Genomic DNA, 18028 nt, shown 5'->3' on the forward strand with positions numbered 1-18028 from the left:
GAACTATCAATACCCTTTAACATGTTGGTCCTTTCTCAATGTTTTCAATCACAACTTATTATTTTGTTTCTAAATAAATGGTTTTACTTGCAGCTTTGTGTAATAACTCATTCTTTTCCTTCCTATGGATTTAAAGGTGTTACTTTTTCATGTTTTTCATGTTTATCACTGCCTCTTGCGCTTTTGCTTGTTAAAAAAAATATGTTAAGGTAACAAAATAATAGGAGCTTGTATTGAAATTGCATCTTAATTCTGAGCATGTGTCGTAATAGTATAACAGCATGTGGTGTGTCTCACAAGTGTGTGTTTAAAGAGTGTGTGTGTGTGTGTGTGTGTGTGTGTGTCTGTGTGTGTGGTGTGTCATAGCAGTTTGTGTGATAGGAATGTTATAGGGGCATGTGTCATAGGAGTGGTGTCAGAAAAGTGAGCGCTTTAAGAGCATGTGCCAAAGGAGCCTGTGCCATAGGATGATGTGCTGCAGGAGCAAGTGCTGTAGGACCATGTGTTGTAAGAGTGTCCATAGCAACAGCGTGTTTCTTTAGAGCATGTGTTTTAAGAGTGTTTGTTTTAACTATCTGTGCTCTAAGAGTGTTTCAAAGGATTACAATTCATAGGTGCACATGTTATAGGTGCCTTTGTCATAGATGCATGTTTCATAGTTGTGCCTATCATAGTTGTGCGTGTCAAAGGTGCACATGTCGCAGGTACACAAAACGTAAGAGAGTGTTTTCTAAGAGCATGTGTCATAAGAGCATGTGTCATAGGAGCGTGCATCATAAGAGCACATGTAGAAGTGCATAAGAGTGTGTGTCGTAGGAACATGTGACACAGATGTGCAAGTCGTAGGATAATGCCGTAGCTGTGTATGCAGTAGGAGTATGCATTTTAGGAGCTTGTCCTGCTTGTCTAGTAACAGTTTGCATCATAAGAATGTGTGTCATAGAATTGTTTCAATGCTTATCATAGGAGTGTGTGTCGGGTCGTTGATGTGCATGTTATAGATGTATGCGGTAGAAGCTTGTGTGATAAAAGCTTGTGCATTAAGAGCTTGTTTCATAAAAGTGTGTGTATCATAGGAGCACTTATCAATGGAGTATTTCATAAGAGGGTGTGTTGTAGGATCGTATGTCACAGGAGCATGTGTGGTAGAAGTGCATGTGATAGGAGCATGTATCATAAGACCGTGTGTCAAAAGTGTGTGTGTCATAGGTGCACGTTTCATAGATGCATGTGCTGTAAGCATTTGTATCGTAGGTATCATAGAGTGTGCGTCCTAGGAGCATGTGTCGTATTAGTATTCATAGTAGGAACTCATTTTGTAAGAGTGTGGTGAAACAGTGTGCATTCTGAGAACTGTATGCATAGTGAAACTCTGGGTTATTAGTGTTGACATGTAAAAGGGTCAACTCAAGCACGTTCGTGTAGGATTTTAATATGAAATGTACCTTCATTCTGCTCATGCATTATATGACCCCTATACTTATGAAAGCTCACATTAAAGTCAAATCTAATTTTGATATGCATTTTGAGTACGTACACGAGTGGTATACAACTTTTACAGTTCATGCTTCTATGTAATGTACATCTCCTGAAAACGGACATCAAAGCCAACCCTGAATTTCATGGGGGATTTCAGGAGATGCAATTGAATAATGTGAAACTCATGAGCCTCTTAGGATAGTTTGTATGAAAGGTACACATACATTCTGGGCATGCACCAAATATAGATACATCTTAAAATGTTAATATCTTTACATTGGCCAAGTCGATTTGTATGGTTGTTTTCATTTCAGTTCACTAATTCCTGGTGAAATCTAGGTACATCAGCCATTTCTTGCATATCATAGGCCGTTCTAGCAGATCTTAAAGGTCAATATCGGTCAGTAATTCATAGGGTCACTTCTGTCCCCATTCTTAAATATTGGAATTACCACTGATCGCTTCCAGGAAAGGGGGGTACTTATTATTGGTAATTGAAAATGCTAAACTTATAGGTAACTGCCTTCTTTGGAATTTGAAAGGCATATTTGGATGAGATGGAATGAGAGGTATGCACGGTATAAGGACACTATCTAAGTTCCTCTGATTACACAGGCCACTATGATGTGTCTTTATAGATGCTTAATCCACTGCAGAGTCCTCTTGATGGCATAAGATTGCATAGTAGCATTAATGCAGCACCTACTTTGAGTTTTACCATGTGAGACGGCATTCATCCTACAGCATTTTGCTCTTTAGAGACTGCAATGTTGACCGGTTTATCTTGTGTTAAATATGATAGGTCTTTCAAAAAACTCCAAGAATCCCTGAGTGCTTGTACTGTGGAGTTTATATTTTACATACAATCATTTTCTACTGATAAGGCAAAGGCAAAGGTTGGGTGTATTATTTCCAACTTGGCTTGCAGTGCCTTAGCATGGGCTACCCCGTTAGTGACATCCAATAGCCCTTTGATTTTCAATTATACTGAGTTCATCACTAGCAAAGAGGCATGTTCGGAAGACAGGGACATGCTATAGCAGACAAGAAACCTTAATATATTACAACCAATGGGATCAGGACATTCCAACTTACATGACCAAGTTTAAGCAGATTCCCACAGAGACCATATGGCTGGAAGAAGGTGCGCTCCCGTTGTTCCATTATGGATTAAATGAAGAACTAAAAAATGTACTTTCTCCCGTCCCTTGCCCTACTTCCTTAACTGAACTGATTACAATGGTGTTGCTGTTGGATTTCCGTCTTGCAGAACAGGGACAAGAGAAACTGAAACACAGAAAACAACAGTTGCCTGAAACCGGAGAAAGGTCATATAAGTCCGTAGAGAAACCTGAGGCTACCGAACCAATGCAGATTTGGCAATCATTTAGACCTTGATGATCAGGAAACATTCTCTCACAGTCCTAAGAGGTGTATCTGACCATGAGAAGACCATTTCCCCTGCATTGCTTGCCTATGCTACAGAGTACAGTAGAAGACTCGTTGTTCTTCATGTTGCCCTTAAAATTGTCTCATTGTTTATTCTTCATACCACAGCCCTGGGGGATTGTGATGCTGCCGGCCATTTTATGGCTGACCAGTGGACTAGAGATTACTACACCTCCATAACCCCTACGTTAACTGGAGCGCTGAGTTTGAAATATTGCATGCCACATTTTATACCCACAAGGCAGGTACTGCATCTTCAGGCCTCTCAAGGATCGACAGAAGTTTGGGAATCCACCTATGTCTGTTCTCTGGGCATCAAACCAAGAACTTACATGGACTATAAGGATGTATTTTCTGACTTTTTGTCATGAAAGACTGATCACCCCAAAATGCCTGACTCGTATGAGATTCTTTTTCCATGTGCCAGATTCAATTTTACATTTACAACTTTTCTTCAGGAAACACAGCATGTGTTTAAAAAACTGGAACCTGGAATTTTGGACACTATCCTTGCTAATCCCAATATGTGTAGTCGAGATGGCCTTTTGTTCAAAGGACAATAACTATATGTGCCTGCACCAGTTCTTCAGCCTGGAGTCCTGAGGGTGTGTCACAGTTTCCTGCCTAAGCAAAACAAAGAGGACTGTTTCAGGGGTATCGAACTGTGTGTTGCCCAAACTCGTAGTCACACTAAAGAAACACAGTTCTTTCGACTAGGACGGATTTCAAAGAGCCAGTTGCTCTCACTGCACTTCAAAATCGTCTCTGGTGCACTGTGTAGTGCTAAAAAACACGTGCTAGACCACCTTGGTCAGTGCATGTGTTAACTGCCGTGCAGATGAAGGGTATATCTAATTTTAATTGGTCTTCTCTGTATTGGTAGGTGCAGGTTTAAAAACAAGAAAGAGCTTTCTTCAATGGGTTTCTCTCTGGAGGTTGCTCACCTAAAGGATGAAAGGGACCCCTAGGTATGTGGTCCGGGGGTCCTTTATCGGAACGAGTTGGACCTGTGCAGATGGTGCTATGCACTAGGTCTAGTCGTTCTGTAGCCGACCGGTTTCTGTGGAGCACTGCGGGTGTGCCACATTCATCAGGGCTAGGTAGGGGGCAGCTAGATGTGTGCCCACTGTAATTTGTCTACAGCAGCGTAGTCTGTAATACTTGTAGATCTCTCCCGGTAGGGATGACAGGAGGGAGGGGAGAGAGATAGAGCACGGATAAATATCCAATTCTACACCTCAACTGTAGCTAGTTACCAGAACACTGCATAGTAAAAGTAATAAACAATGAACCAGAGGCTTACCCTCTCCGTGTGGTGTAAATGCTCTCCACGGGGGGGGGTGAGGCAGCCCGGAACCTGGGGGCCAAATAACAGTAATTACTGTCATGTATCAATGCCAGCGTGCATCTTGAAAGCGACAACGCTCTTAATGCAATTATAACTATTGATAACCAAATTGTGTTAATAACACTGTCAAGGTGCACGCATAGCGCGTTGCAGCTTGGTTCTAGAAAGTACATTTACAACATGGAAATATCCCCTCAGAGGTGCGAGGGTCTGCGTGCCTGCCTCTTGACTCCACATGTGGGGTAGTGGCTAGCCACGGGAGTGCCCGGTGGGGCCGCTTACCTGGAGCAAGAGTCTCGGGTGGTCCTGCGGGCCGCACGAGTGTGTTGCTTCGCCGCGGCCCGCGCCATCCTACTGTTATTGTTACCATGGCGCCCTGGGTAGCGCGGTCACTTGGGCCTGACTCCAAGATGGCCGCCCCCATGCGGGAGGATGCGGCCATCACGTGGCCAGGCGCCGCGGGCCGCGAGCCAGGCGCCATGGTGTGTGGGCCCCCACATATGTATATGAGTGGAAGTCCACAACGTTGAGTGATGTGTCAAAGTCAAACATGCCGGTTGGTCTGCTTGGTGCAAAAACGGGTGCGCACTGAGGGTTGAGTCCACCAGTGTGCCCCCCAACACCCTGTGTGCACAGGGTGTAGCAGCCATTGTCAACAAGTGTACCCAGTGTACCAGTTGGAACAAAGGTACTGATAATCAGGTATGAGGACCAAAGGAATTCAAACATTCTCCCCATAGTTTCACATACAATTGGTAGATTCATAGTTCTGTGGGACTACACATGGGCTCAATGTGACTGGGGTTACAGCATGGCCAGTGTGTGCCCTTATGACATCACATCCAAAGTGATTTGCTCCAGAGGAAGTTTAAGGGCACATGAAGGAGAGGAGAGAGAGAGAAACACAATGGTGGAAGCATTCCTCCAATGTTCAGAACACACCTGTTTGCTCTGTGCCCACCCCTTCCCTTCTCACTAAGTACAAAGGCCACTGTGAGAAGGGAAGGCCATGTTAGGAAGTCCAGAATTGAATAAATATATACCGATTTCCTCTAATGATAAACTGTGGTTCATATACAACTCTCACTTCCATCTATTCTGATGACCCGATCTAGCGGAATATAGGGAAACCTATATGACAAACACAAAAAATTACTAAATCTACACATATCCAAGTAATCTTGACAAACAATTACTCACTAGGTGCATGATCCACTCTGGAGAAGGGGACCGATATGTTTTGTTTGTCAAGACTACTCAGATTTGTGTAGATTCATTCATTGTTTTTGTTTGTCATATAGGTTTCCATATATTCTGCTAGATCAGGATCATCGGAATAGATGGAAGTGAGAGTTTTATATCCCCCACAGCTTATCATTAGAGGAAATAGATAAACATTTATTCAGTTCTGGACTTCCTAACATGGCCACACGATTTTTCGCTCCAAAGCAGTTCCTGCTGCAGACTAGTGAGTCACGTGTTTTTCACGCAAGTTCTCACTAGTTTATCCATTGGCAGCAGACTGCGCTGACATTGTCAGAACATTCTTGACTTTGATATTCAATGGGATACCTACCGGCAGAAGCCTCTACTGGCAAGGTAAGGGTCCTTTTAGGATTTCTGAGCCTGATGATGAGTCTAAGTTTTGATTTTGATGGTGAGTCCCATAAATAAGAAGTGTGATGTACCAGGGGGAGAGGGCCATGCTAAGGAACCCTGCACAAACACAATATTGCATGAAATACAGATGTATAGACATAGTGCGCACACATAAAGAGACACCATTTTGGGAGCTATAGTATATACACTCAATCCTGCATGATGGCCATGGTAAACACAGGCAAACACTAATGGGAGAAGGACCCACGCTGCTAATTCCCATAGAAACTTCCATTTGTTCCTTAATTGTTGCAACTACTTGTTATCCCAAATAGGAATTCACCTTGCAAGGCCGCGAGGCAGCACCCAGCTCCTCGCTGCGCGCACACATCACAGCCAGGCCACCAGCAGACCTCCAACCCCCACTCAACCCACAAGGAGTTATTATCCCCACAAGTGACCCAGTCCAAGACCCCTCAATTACACGAAAGTAGGTGATCTTAGACCACCAACCATAAAACCAATGGTCATAAAACATAGGAAACAACACAACCATTTCACCTTATCCCATGATAACACACTTTGTAATACGAGGTACAGGATGAAATACATTATAGTCTAAAACAAGGGTGGAAACCTTGGGTGCAGAGAGTGTGATGTGAACTGAGCAAAGAATGTGTGGGTCAGCATGACTGTGATCCTCCCCCTGTGCCAGTCCCAGAGCTTCCCAGGTCCACACCATAATGATAGAGTAGCATTCGCAGATGTGAACAGTGATGAAGACCCACTGGCTGAATATTGCAATTTTGAAGTTCAGATGTATTGGAACCTCATCCTGTCTATACTCTTTACACTTACTCTATCCAAAATGTCATCTGACCTAGCACTATAGTAGCTGTTTGTCTTCCTACTACCTGAAATGTCATCAGGCCTAGTACGATAGTCGCTTATTTTGTTCCTCTTCTCCCCCATCCCTGCACCTTGTGTCAACTCTCCGGCTCTACCAGAAATGTCATCATGCCTAGTATGATAGTTGCTTGTTTGTCCCATCTGCTATCCCCCTCCTTATCCCTGTCATAGCTCTTAATCTATCTGAAATTGTCATCTGACCTAGTACAATAGTAGCTGTTTGTCTTCCTCCCCCTCGCTCCTTGTTTGTTTTCTCCCCTTCCAGCACTACCTGAAATGTCATCAGACCTAGTACGATAGTTGCTTGTTTTGTTCCTCTCCCCCCTCCCCTGCACCTTGTGTCAACTTTCCAGCTATACCAGAAATGTTGTCAGGCCTAGTACGATACTTGTTTGTCTGTCCCATCTCCTACCCTCTCCCCTCCTTATCCCTGTCATAACTCTTACTCTATCCGAAATTGTCATCTGACCTAGTATGATAGTAGCAGTTTGTCTCCCCCTCCCTCGTTTGTTTCCTCCCCTTCTAGCACTACCTGAAAAGTCAGTCGTCAGGCCTAGTCAATAGTCACGTGTTTTGTTCCCCTTCTCCTCCTCCCCCTCTGCACCTTGTGTCAACTTTCCAGCTATACCAGAAATGTTGTCAGGTCTAGTAAGATTCTAGTTTGTCTGTACCATCTCCTAACCCCCCCTCCTCCTTATCTTTGTCATAGCTCTTGCACTTTTTGAAATATCACCAGGTCTAGTGCAACAGTAATTTCACATTCTTAATGTTCAAAGCCGTGTAGGAATATTACTGTATTTTCCCTTGCGCCCTCCATTGCCATGAAGCGCTTTGAAACACATTGTGTATCAATCAATCAATCAATAGTAATTTTTGAGGAACACAACGCAACATTCAGTCCCTGGAGAGATGAGCCCAGCTGATCCCACGTGATGGAAGACGGACGTACGAGGCTGGGGCCAATCACAGCCTGGCATCCCCTATAGAGCCGGCCCATGTATAGGGTCTCACCAACCATCCATGCAGGTTTTTTTTACTGTATGTGATGATAATGTGCTGCCTTATAACCTTCTGCTTGTACCATTTTTCGTCAGACAATACTCAAGCAGCAGAGTTCTTTTTTTCTCTAGCGGGTTGTAATTTTTCTGGCGTGATCGTACAGGGACATGCCTTCATTATGTGTCAGCATGGGTGGTGCCTGCGATTGCACCCCAGAAAACCTTTAAGCATGGCACTTTGTAGACCATGATAATGTATCTGTTTGTCAGGATTCATTGAGCATTAAAGAGCACTGGTGACAGATTTTGATACAGTCATCACACTGGTAGAGAGGGGCTTCTCTTTGAATTTTCTGACCACATGGGTGACTCAGGTGAAGTCCAATTAGGCTGTGAACTCTTGGCATGTTGAACTTTCCAGGCACAATTGGTGGTGATGGTTTATTGAAGCTTTGTTTAATAGTGTAATACATATTAATGTATTTTGATTGATTATATTTAGAACCTGAAGAAGGGGATCCCTCTCAGAACACGTTAAGCACTCACTACAACTGGACCATATGCTATTGTTTGAATTCCTTAGAAAGTTTAAAATATGCATTGTTTTGAACTTTTTTACTGAAGGGTTTTTTTTTTATTTAAAAAATAAGATTCCATATCAATTTGTATTGTTATTCATACTGATACATTTAGCCACGTGTTTGGCATTTTGGTGTGCAGGGAATGGGAGGGCACTCAGATTGGGCCCTTGCTCCTATAAAACAGAGCAAATGCAAGACACTATCCAACCTCCTAGTAGAACTCTAACCTTAGCTTAGTGGTGGATAATTAAATGCTGCCGGAGCCTACATTTAGGGGAACCATCTCTGGTAAAAGATTTTTGACATTAAGGGTTAACAATTTGTAGAAATATCATGGGGACTATGGATACCCGTGTAAGGGAGGAAGTGTGTGGGCATATGAGAGAAAGTGCGCAACAGCGCTAGGCCCCACAAATGAAATTAAAACCCTTGAACAGTCTGAAAGACTGTGTTTTCATGTGCCATCTGACACAGTGTTGAAGAGTGAATTGATTTGAATTGAATTTGACTGCCCTTTTGGAGATGTTGGAGATAAAAGTACGACAATGGTGAAATCCGTCAGGATTGACTATGGGTAGGTATAGTTCTGAGATTAAAAGTTTGGAGGATCCAGGTGGGTGGTAGCTGAGGAGAATAGTATGAGAGGGAGAGGTTTGCCAGAGATATGATCAAAAATTCAGCTATCTAAACGAAAATTCTTCAACCTCAGATATACTCTTTATGTAAATACTATTTATTGTGATTTCATTTGCTTTACAACGTAATGTGCGTAATAGTGGCCAGGCAATAAAAAGGAAGACATGTCAGAACGTGAATCACGCCATAATCAAAGTAGTTATTTAAAGTGGTTTATAAGGAATGAAGAAAAAATAAATACAATCTCTGAATGTTTGATTAAAGATCCCTTCTTTTGAACAAAATATGTTCATTCATTCAGATTTTCGCAATTTTACTAACATTGTCTGCCTTCTTATAAGAAGAGAGCAGCGAAGTGATAAAATTGCTGTCTTAGGAGATGACAGTCTGAACAATGAATTGCTGTCATACAAAAATACCTTTTATCTATCCATTGCAGAAACATTAAGGTACAGCCATCCACGGCATATTTCATCTATACATCACAGCCCGCCAATTATCTTTCCTTTAACCACGACTTCTGTCCATAAAGGGTCTTTAAAAAAAGCCTTTATTGGTTGCAGTGCGCAATGAAAAATAGTCGTCGAAAAATATGTTTGCAGTGAACGAAAAAAGCAATGCTTAAGTTCGGCACACTGATCTTTGTGAAAGGGAAGGGGCTTCCGATTCTTCTAATAAATACGTTATACGTTTAATGGGTAAATATGAACATAGGTAATTCTGCAGCTTTCCCACGAAGATGGTATGCATGTCAACACATATGACATCATTTTAAAATTAATTGAACTAACAGAGAAGCTATAATGCGAAATGCAAACATTTCACAGAATTGAACACGGATTTATAACAGTTTCAAAGAGTAAATAGCATGGGGTTGCTTGAGAACTATCTCACTTTGTTTTTCCCTGGATTTCTCTTTGCACTGATTCTGCATTGTTGATTTGCGCACGTGTAAATGTCATTAAAACTTGCGCAACAACCATATTCCTTCAAAGCGGTGCAATGTTTAATCATTTGCCCTGATGAAAAAAACGCACTGAAAGAATACGTTTTTGCATTAGGAAAACTGAACTGCACTTGCACCAAGTCTGTAATATGGCCTAATTGATGAAAATATTATAAATTCCCCAAGCGGTGGAAAAGGGGAATTGCAATGGATCCACCATGTTCTCACATTGGAGGGAAAAGATGGAGAACTTTGAGCATTGCAGATCATGACCTTATGCAGGATACATTGAACACTGGCAACTACCCTTTGACACAATCTGAAGATAGTAAGGTGTGTTGATGTGCTATTGGTGTTCTTGGGAGCGTGAGGTGCGATTTGTCAACACAATTGCACTAACATGCCCTTTGTCCCTTTAAAATCCTTGATTGTTAATTGCTTATTGTGACATCACATGGGCAGCTGTTTTTATTGCAGACAGTAAAACAGTTCCAAAGGAAACTCTGTACAAATGAAAAACAGACAAAGATGGAAAAGGAAAGACGTACCAAAAAACAATGGTATAATTCTCACTTTGGTAGAAGAAAAACATGCAAAGAATGCAAAATCCTTGAAATGACAAACAGTCTTTCAAATCTTGCAAAAGATTGAACAACAATTCTAGCCACAGTCATTAAGTAATAATTTTCAGCAGCTTGTGACACAGAAGACCGCTCTACCGTCTTGCCCACCTAAATTCATCAAAGGGCATAGAAGACATGGTCCTGTTTTGAGTCACCTTCTTCCTTGAATACCAAACAGCCAACGTTTAGTAGTGTGCTTTGCTTTCCAAAAGCATGACCTAACATTTTGTGAAACGTCAAGCCTCCTCAACTTTGCCCTTGTTGTTTAACATGTACATCAACTCCTTGAATTCAATGATTGACAACTGCTCTTTTACCCTGAATACAATCCTTCCTCAATTGTCACAATATCAACTTACCTTTACTTTATTCAGCACTGGATTTTTTTTCCTTCACATTTACAAAACATAAATACTCCCCTGCTGCCTTGCCTGAACATCAGTCTTCCGCAGACTGTGGTCCCAATCATGGGTGACACTGTTAAAGTGATTTAAGTATGACATTTGGCTATTCTTCTTGACCAATGCATCTCCCTCTGCAAGGTAAATGTGGCTGCATTGGCACATCCTACCTATTTCAAGGTCGTTTGCATCATGAGATATGATATGATATGAAAGGTTATTTATAATGCGCTTAATACCCAGAGGTTTCTATGTGCGGACCCGGGGATCAAACCTGTGGTTCTCCGTGTCGTCTTGCTTCCCAGGCAAGCACTTTGCTCCTGAGCTATCTTCCAAAGACAAGCCTTATGGTATATGGGCCCTCTACACATCACAAATGCTTGCCAATAATGTCACAGCCCTGTGGTCCCAATGGTCCAGCTTAAACCTGGTGTCACACTGCCATTATCTAGATGGAAAAAACTGCACAGAAACAGATTGATGTTCTCCTATCAGAGCTTTGGAACTCTCTACCCCTAGAGTTAAGACAAGAACCTGACTACATGAAGGTTAGAAATTATTTGAAAAACCTAACCTTCAGGAAGGTATTTGTATTTGTATGCTATTGCATGCTTATTGCTGTGATGCTGGAAATGCATTGCAGGGGCAGGGCCTCCATGTCCTTGTCCTGTACTCCCTTATAATGTGTGTTCTGTGTTGTTTTCTGCACAGGAATCCAGTTTAGACTCCTGGCAGTGCAGCTCTCCCTCTTTTTGGTTGTGGTGAACAGAGACCCTTGGGAAAACCTTATGACACCCTTGAGTGGGGGTACAACCATGTACCCGTATTGTATGTTTTTGGCATCTATGTGTTGCCCACAGAACAGGGTATGGGCTGGTGGCAGCTCCATGCTGAATTTGAAAGGTGCTCTGAGTAGCCTCCATTTTGGATACCCTTTTCCTGCCACAGGAATCAGTGGATTCCTGATAGAAGGCACGATGGCCCCTGTTACTTTGTTTTCCCAAAGTCCCGCAAAGCCCTGGTTCTGTCCCTTCCCCTGACTGGCTTTTGGGTGGAAGAACTTTATGTGGCATTATGGGGAAGTCCAGGCCAAACTGGCTGGAGCCTTCCCTGTGACTGTGTGTTGTGGGTACACCCTTGGGGTGGGACCTGTGTGAATAGAGTGTGTGACCAATATGTGTTATGGGTGTATGGTTTCTGTGTGTTTGACACAATGAATGAGACAGCTCTTCCTGAAACTGACATGAATGCAGTGTGGTGTGCTGGAAGGCTGGTTGCTTGCCCCAATCCGCATCCTTGCTATGGGTGTCTGGGTGGAAGTGAATAGCCTGCATGAATGTGAGCCTGATTGGCTGTCTGCCTGCATGAATGTCCTTCTGTGTGATTGGCTGGCTCAGACAAAGTGAATGAGGGACAGATGTGTATATCTGGGGACCTCTCACTTCCCAATGTGTTCAGAAGCTGAAGTTGAAACTTCAAGCTCATCCTTGAAGCCCAGCTTGACGATGAAGAATTGCTGCTGCATTTCCTTCAATGAAATCTAAAAGCTGTCTACCCTGTAGAGGACTGATCCGCGAGAGGACCTGGTTAGGTGACCTCTCCTCGAGCTACATAGGACCATTGTGCAAAAGCCAACCTTCATCAAGGTACCTTGGAAGCCAGTCTCGAAAGGCTGTTGACCTGAGAAGGGATCTGCAGAGAATCTTGAAGTAAAGCACCAGGACATTGAGGCCATCGAATTCCATTGCCGTTGACCAGGGTTCGGAGGATATCCGTAACCACTGCAAGCCAGTCGAAGCTTGCCACCCAGAAGTCCGGATACCTTGACGCCTTGCTACTCAACGATCGGAGCTGCAATGCTCCACTTTACAGTAAGAACATTTAAACAAAGGACTTCCTTACCATCACCATTGACCGCTTTGTCAGGTCATTGGCTACCAAGGAAGGTCAGCCATTGGGTTTCCCACCACCCGAAGCCGACAAAGACATCCCGAGGACATTGACAGAGTGAAGATCTGAAGTCCAGTCTGTCGTCGAATCCCAATTGCTGAAGCTATTCCGAGGTACTTGCAGTGTTCCACATTTCTTGCCTTGTAATCTCGATGCCCTGTGGCTCCTACTTTAAAGGGAGGCCACCCTCGAGGGATATGTCAATGAAACATTGAAGAAACTGTTCTATCTCAGGTACATTGGGGTGGTTGAACCTTTTGTCCAGAAACAAGACTGAGTAAACATTAATGGACTGGGCTTGTTAATACTTTTATTACAGTTTGCCCAGGTGGGGGGATCCTCATTCAGAATTGTTTATCTGTATCCAAAGAAAGCATTCTGCCATTGCTTAACCTTAACCTGACTTCTGTTATTTTTTATCTTTTTATCTATGCTGATACACCTTCCTGAATTTTTTGTATGCACTATTATAACTGCCAGCAGTTGATGCATTTTATATTAAACTAACGTTTAAGTGTGGTACCGTTTAGAATTGTATAGATTTGTCATTATAGTATTGCCAGAGTACATCTCAATCAGGCAAGTTTTTTTTTAAAAAAAAGATGGAACTGAGAGCTATACGGAGGGCATTCCAGTATTTGGGGCTAGCATAAATAATGAGTGAAAGCGAGATTACACACAGAGGGGACAGAGAGTGGACTAGAGAAATTGAAACTTTGACCTGAGAGAACAATATGGGTAATAGATGGAAACAAGAGAAGAAAGATAGAGCAGAGCAAGACAATAAAGACATTTGAAAACAATCTAGAGAAAATTAAACAGTAAACAAGAGTCGAAAAGAAAGCTAATTGAGAGAAAAAGATTCAGGTCATGAATGGAGAAGTACACAGACGGAAGAATTAATATTAATCAGTGAGATGAATCTGTAGGCAAGAAGACCTGGAGGAATAGTGCAACATAACATGTGTATTTGAAGAGCGCATGTTCACCCCAGAGGGGTTTCTTCATGCTCTTGGTACTCATTTTATGGACCCCAGCAGGATGAAGGGCTGAGTAAACCTGCTGGGATTCAAACCTGTGACCTTGTGGTCAAGCACAGGCCCCTCTAGTGGATGCCTTAGTCCACTGATTCACCACATTGGCTATAGACGTGGCTATAAATGCAATAATATAAGAGATGGGAGAATACAAGAGAGGAAAGTAAAGACTTGATTGGGCTGAGTGGTAAGAAATTGGTGAGACTTGTGGATATTGTAAGGCTGACAATGACCAAAATGTAATAGAGATGTCTGCAAAAAAGGATAACGAAGAGTACAAAATAATGCCAAATTATGGGCAGCAGAAGAAGATGCAATTGAGGACAGAGCAAAGGGGATGAAAAGAGGAAGACGAGGGGGGAATATAAGAGACAGGAAAAAAGATTGCCTCCATTTTTGAAGGGTTCAGGTGAAGATAATGTGCAGCAATCCAAGCTTGGATAGCAAGGAGACAGGTAGGAAGAGTATCTTTCAGTGGAGGGGTAAAAGAAGAAAAGTACATAACAATCTTGGAGTCCACCGCAAAAAGGGGATAATAAACTCCAATGAAAGACATTATTGAAGCAAGTACGATAGTATAAAGAGAAAAGAGTAAGGGACGAAAGACAGAGCCTTGGGGTACACCATAACTTAGAGCATAAATAGGAGAGGAGTGACTAAACCAAGAGACCAAGAAAGTCTGAGCAGAAAGATGAGAGTGAAACCATTTTAAGAAAGAACCACGGAAATCAAGACCATAAAGAGAGGAAAGGAGCATAGTGCGATCGACAGTATAAGAATCAGCATAAATATCCCAGAGTATGAGATGAGAGGAAATGTTAGAATAGTGAGCAGTCTCAGTAGAGTAATGTGGGAGGAAGTCATATTGATTAGGGCGCAGAAGAGCTTTACTATTGACATGTGGGGGAATCTGTATAGACTATGCACTCCAAGAGTTTAGAAAGGAAAGGAAACAGTGAGATAGGGTGAACATTTGCAGGAAGAGAAGGGGCAAGGGAAGGTTTCTTCAGAATTGGTAGAATGAAAACATGTTTAAAGGATGTGGGAAAAACCTGCACTAGAAAGAGAGGAGCTAAAGAGCCATAAGAAAAGGGATAAGAAGAAGGTAGACATAAGGGATCAGAGAAGGGGTGAGAGGATCAGTGGAAACCAAAGTCACGTTAGCCTTAGCAAGGAGAGAATAAATGTACAAATCAGTAAAAGGAAGAAAGAGGACATTAGAAAAAAGAGGGGTGGAAGACAAGAAGAATAAAAGAGGATTGAAGGAGGAAGTGACAGAGGAATGAAGAATGGGCATTTCTTCAGAAAAGTATTTTGCAAAATCAGATAAGAGAATAGAGAGTAGCAGGATCAGTAGGAGGAGGTGACACAATATGATTCAGAGTGTGATACTGACGATGAGGCTGAGATGAAAGAGATTCCAAAAGTGTTCCCCCTAGAATTAACAAATTATAAGCACTGACAGGAGTTATTTCTCCACACAATAGCCTGACTCGTTTTTCTACAATATTCCACTTACCTTAAACTTCACTATTTTAATATGCTGCTGATACAATATACTTTTTTTTAGAATTGAAGGCTAAAATACTAAGCCCAAAAGAGCACTTTTGCTGTTTACAAACTTGCTTGACCTGTGCTTTCGGTTCTTGCTTCTCACCCACCCATCTTTAAAGTTCAGCCCTCTACCTTCCCTACTTCACCCTTCTCCTCCAAAATGGACCCTTTTCTATCTCTCACAGTCATGATTTTTCCTCTTCTTTCTTCAGTGTTCAACATATGTACAACACACTATAAAATACCAAATAAATATTTAAAACGCATATAATAATATGTTGAATATTAAACCTAAACATGTAATTTAGCATTATGCTTTATGTCATATATAACATGATCGTAATATCTAACCTCATTAGTAAACGTTATTTTAGAGTGTTGCATAGGTTTGGTTTCGGTCAATGATTTATTTCTCTTTGTAGGGTCCTATTATCGGGATCAGAGGCACAGGTGTCCTCTAAAGCAAACTGAAAAATTCAAGCTGACAGCAGGGATACAGCACTCTTGTCCCCATCCCTTCTTCTGATAAATCAGGTTGTCATTCTATTGTTGGTCTCCATTTACTTAATGCAATAAATCAAGTGTGTGTCTAAAGCATTGTCAGTGTCAATATACCTGCTTATGCTAATGATGCTGTTTAACTACTGAAGGATTGTTGAAAGCCAACAAGGCCTATACCAGAGTCAAGGCAATGAGCAAACCAAAGGTTTGTAATGTGTGGCGGTTGGAGCGAGGGAAGGTGTCATGTGTGGACACATTGCATAAGCCTCGATTCTCTTTTTTTTAACCTTCATTACACTTACTTGAAACCACCACCACACACTCACCACAACTTAACAGTGGAGACGAGGGACATCAGGAAGTGGACAGCTGTGGGACCTGCAGGGGGGATCATGCAGCAGTGCAACAACAGCTCCAGGCCACATGCAGTGTGCCCATCGCCTGCCCAGTGAAGTAAGTGATGACAAAGTGTGGGTGGAGAGTGCCAGCACCAAGGAGTTGTGGGCACAGTTAGCCACTTGAGACTGTGTCCTCGAACAACTTGGGCACAAGAAGCAAGAGTGAGGGGTTATCAGAGAAACCCTTGACACTGGATGTAGATGCATGAATAGGTGAATAGTAAGGAATCAGCCAGTCTGCTTTCAGCCACATAGAACTGAGGGCCACATCCAGTTCTAGGTGATCTTTCAGATGGCTGGAGCAGCCAATTCCCAGTGCCCTTCACATTGTGCAGCGGTAACTAACTTGGTAAAAGACAAGCACACAACAGCATATGCCAGAAAGCACAGCACTCAAGCCAACACAGAGACATTGGGCCAGTATGCCATCACATGTACAGTTTCTATAGACTTCTCAGAAGCCAACTACACACTGGGAAGAATTGTGGAAAGAATTGTGATGAATTGCCATCTGGCAAGGGAGCAGATCCCTGGCTTTTTTTTAATTTAATTTTGATTGAATAATAAAATGATGTGGGTAGTAGAAATAATCAGGTTCCCCTTTTGCAAGCTCTGTGGCAAAAGCATAGTATGTATCTGTGGCATGCTGCATCAGTATGTTGAGTAGGAGCACCTGCTCTACCCGTGGCACTGAGCAAGACCAGAGGTCACATGTGACAGCAGCAGTGACAGAAACATCTCTGTGGCACAGGTGCCACAGTTAAGATCTATACCCGAACAATGATTTTCATAGGTAGCCCAAGAGCATGGCAGAATAGTCTTGAAATTAAAGCTGTGCTTGAGTTTTGGTACAGTGCATGTTACTACTTATGATCACGGATACCACATTAAAATTGATATTGCACATGTCAGCTCTTGTGATTCAGCTCTGTGGTGGAAGGTGATGTGTATTCTGGTCAGCCGGGAATAGCCTGCCAGATGGCAGGGCAGGAAACTGCAGGGCCAGGCCTCTTCTTTGATCTCTTTGTGAGGGCAGGTAACATTCACTGCTTGAGGCAACCACACAGAAGGAATAGTTCCTGGGTCTGGGCATCAAAGGAGCACACCCATTCAAAAGGAATAGCCTCACACCGGGCTGCTGCATCTCTAAAGGTTTTTTGATCCCATTGAGAGGGGAAGGGGCAGGATAATGGTAGGCAGTAGGGCTTTCGAAATTGGAAGAAGATTTCCACCATCTTGATGTTCACTGTCCCTCTCGTTCTTTATTGTCCTTTCCACTTTCTCTGGAGCAAAACACTTTGGGTGTGACATCAGAAGGACAAACAGTCTCTATCGAAGTCGGCCGGTCTAGTAAAAAAGTATTGGTATGCACGGATACTATGCGTTTGCCATTGGGGCACCTGTGTTACCTCCAGCAAGTGGTGGTAAGGCAGGTGCCCTACTGGCAAAAAAAGCCCTCATTACCATATGAGTCCGATGGGACTCCAAGAATGGGGATTTACACTGTCACTCAGAATCTGGCGGCAGTGCTGTAGGACCCAGTGCCAGAAATGGTATCTACATTTGCCAGTATCCTGGTAGCTCTAATGCCGCAATACCAGCAAAGTCAGAATGAGGCG

The sequence above is a fragment of the Ambystoma mexicanum genome, chromosome 5q, assembly GCF_040938575.1.
Source record: "Ambystoma mexicanum isolate Mex_15411 chromosome 5q, UKY_AmexF1_1, whole genome shotgun sequence".
NCBI classification, from domain to species: Eukaryota; Metazoa; Chordata; class Amphibia; order Caudata; family Ambystomatidae; genus Ambystoma; species Ambystoma mexicanum.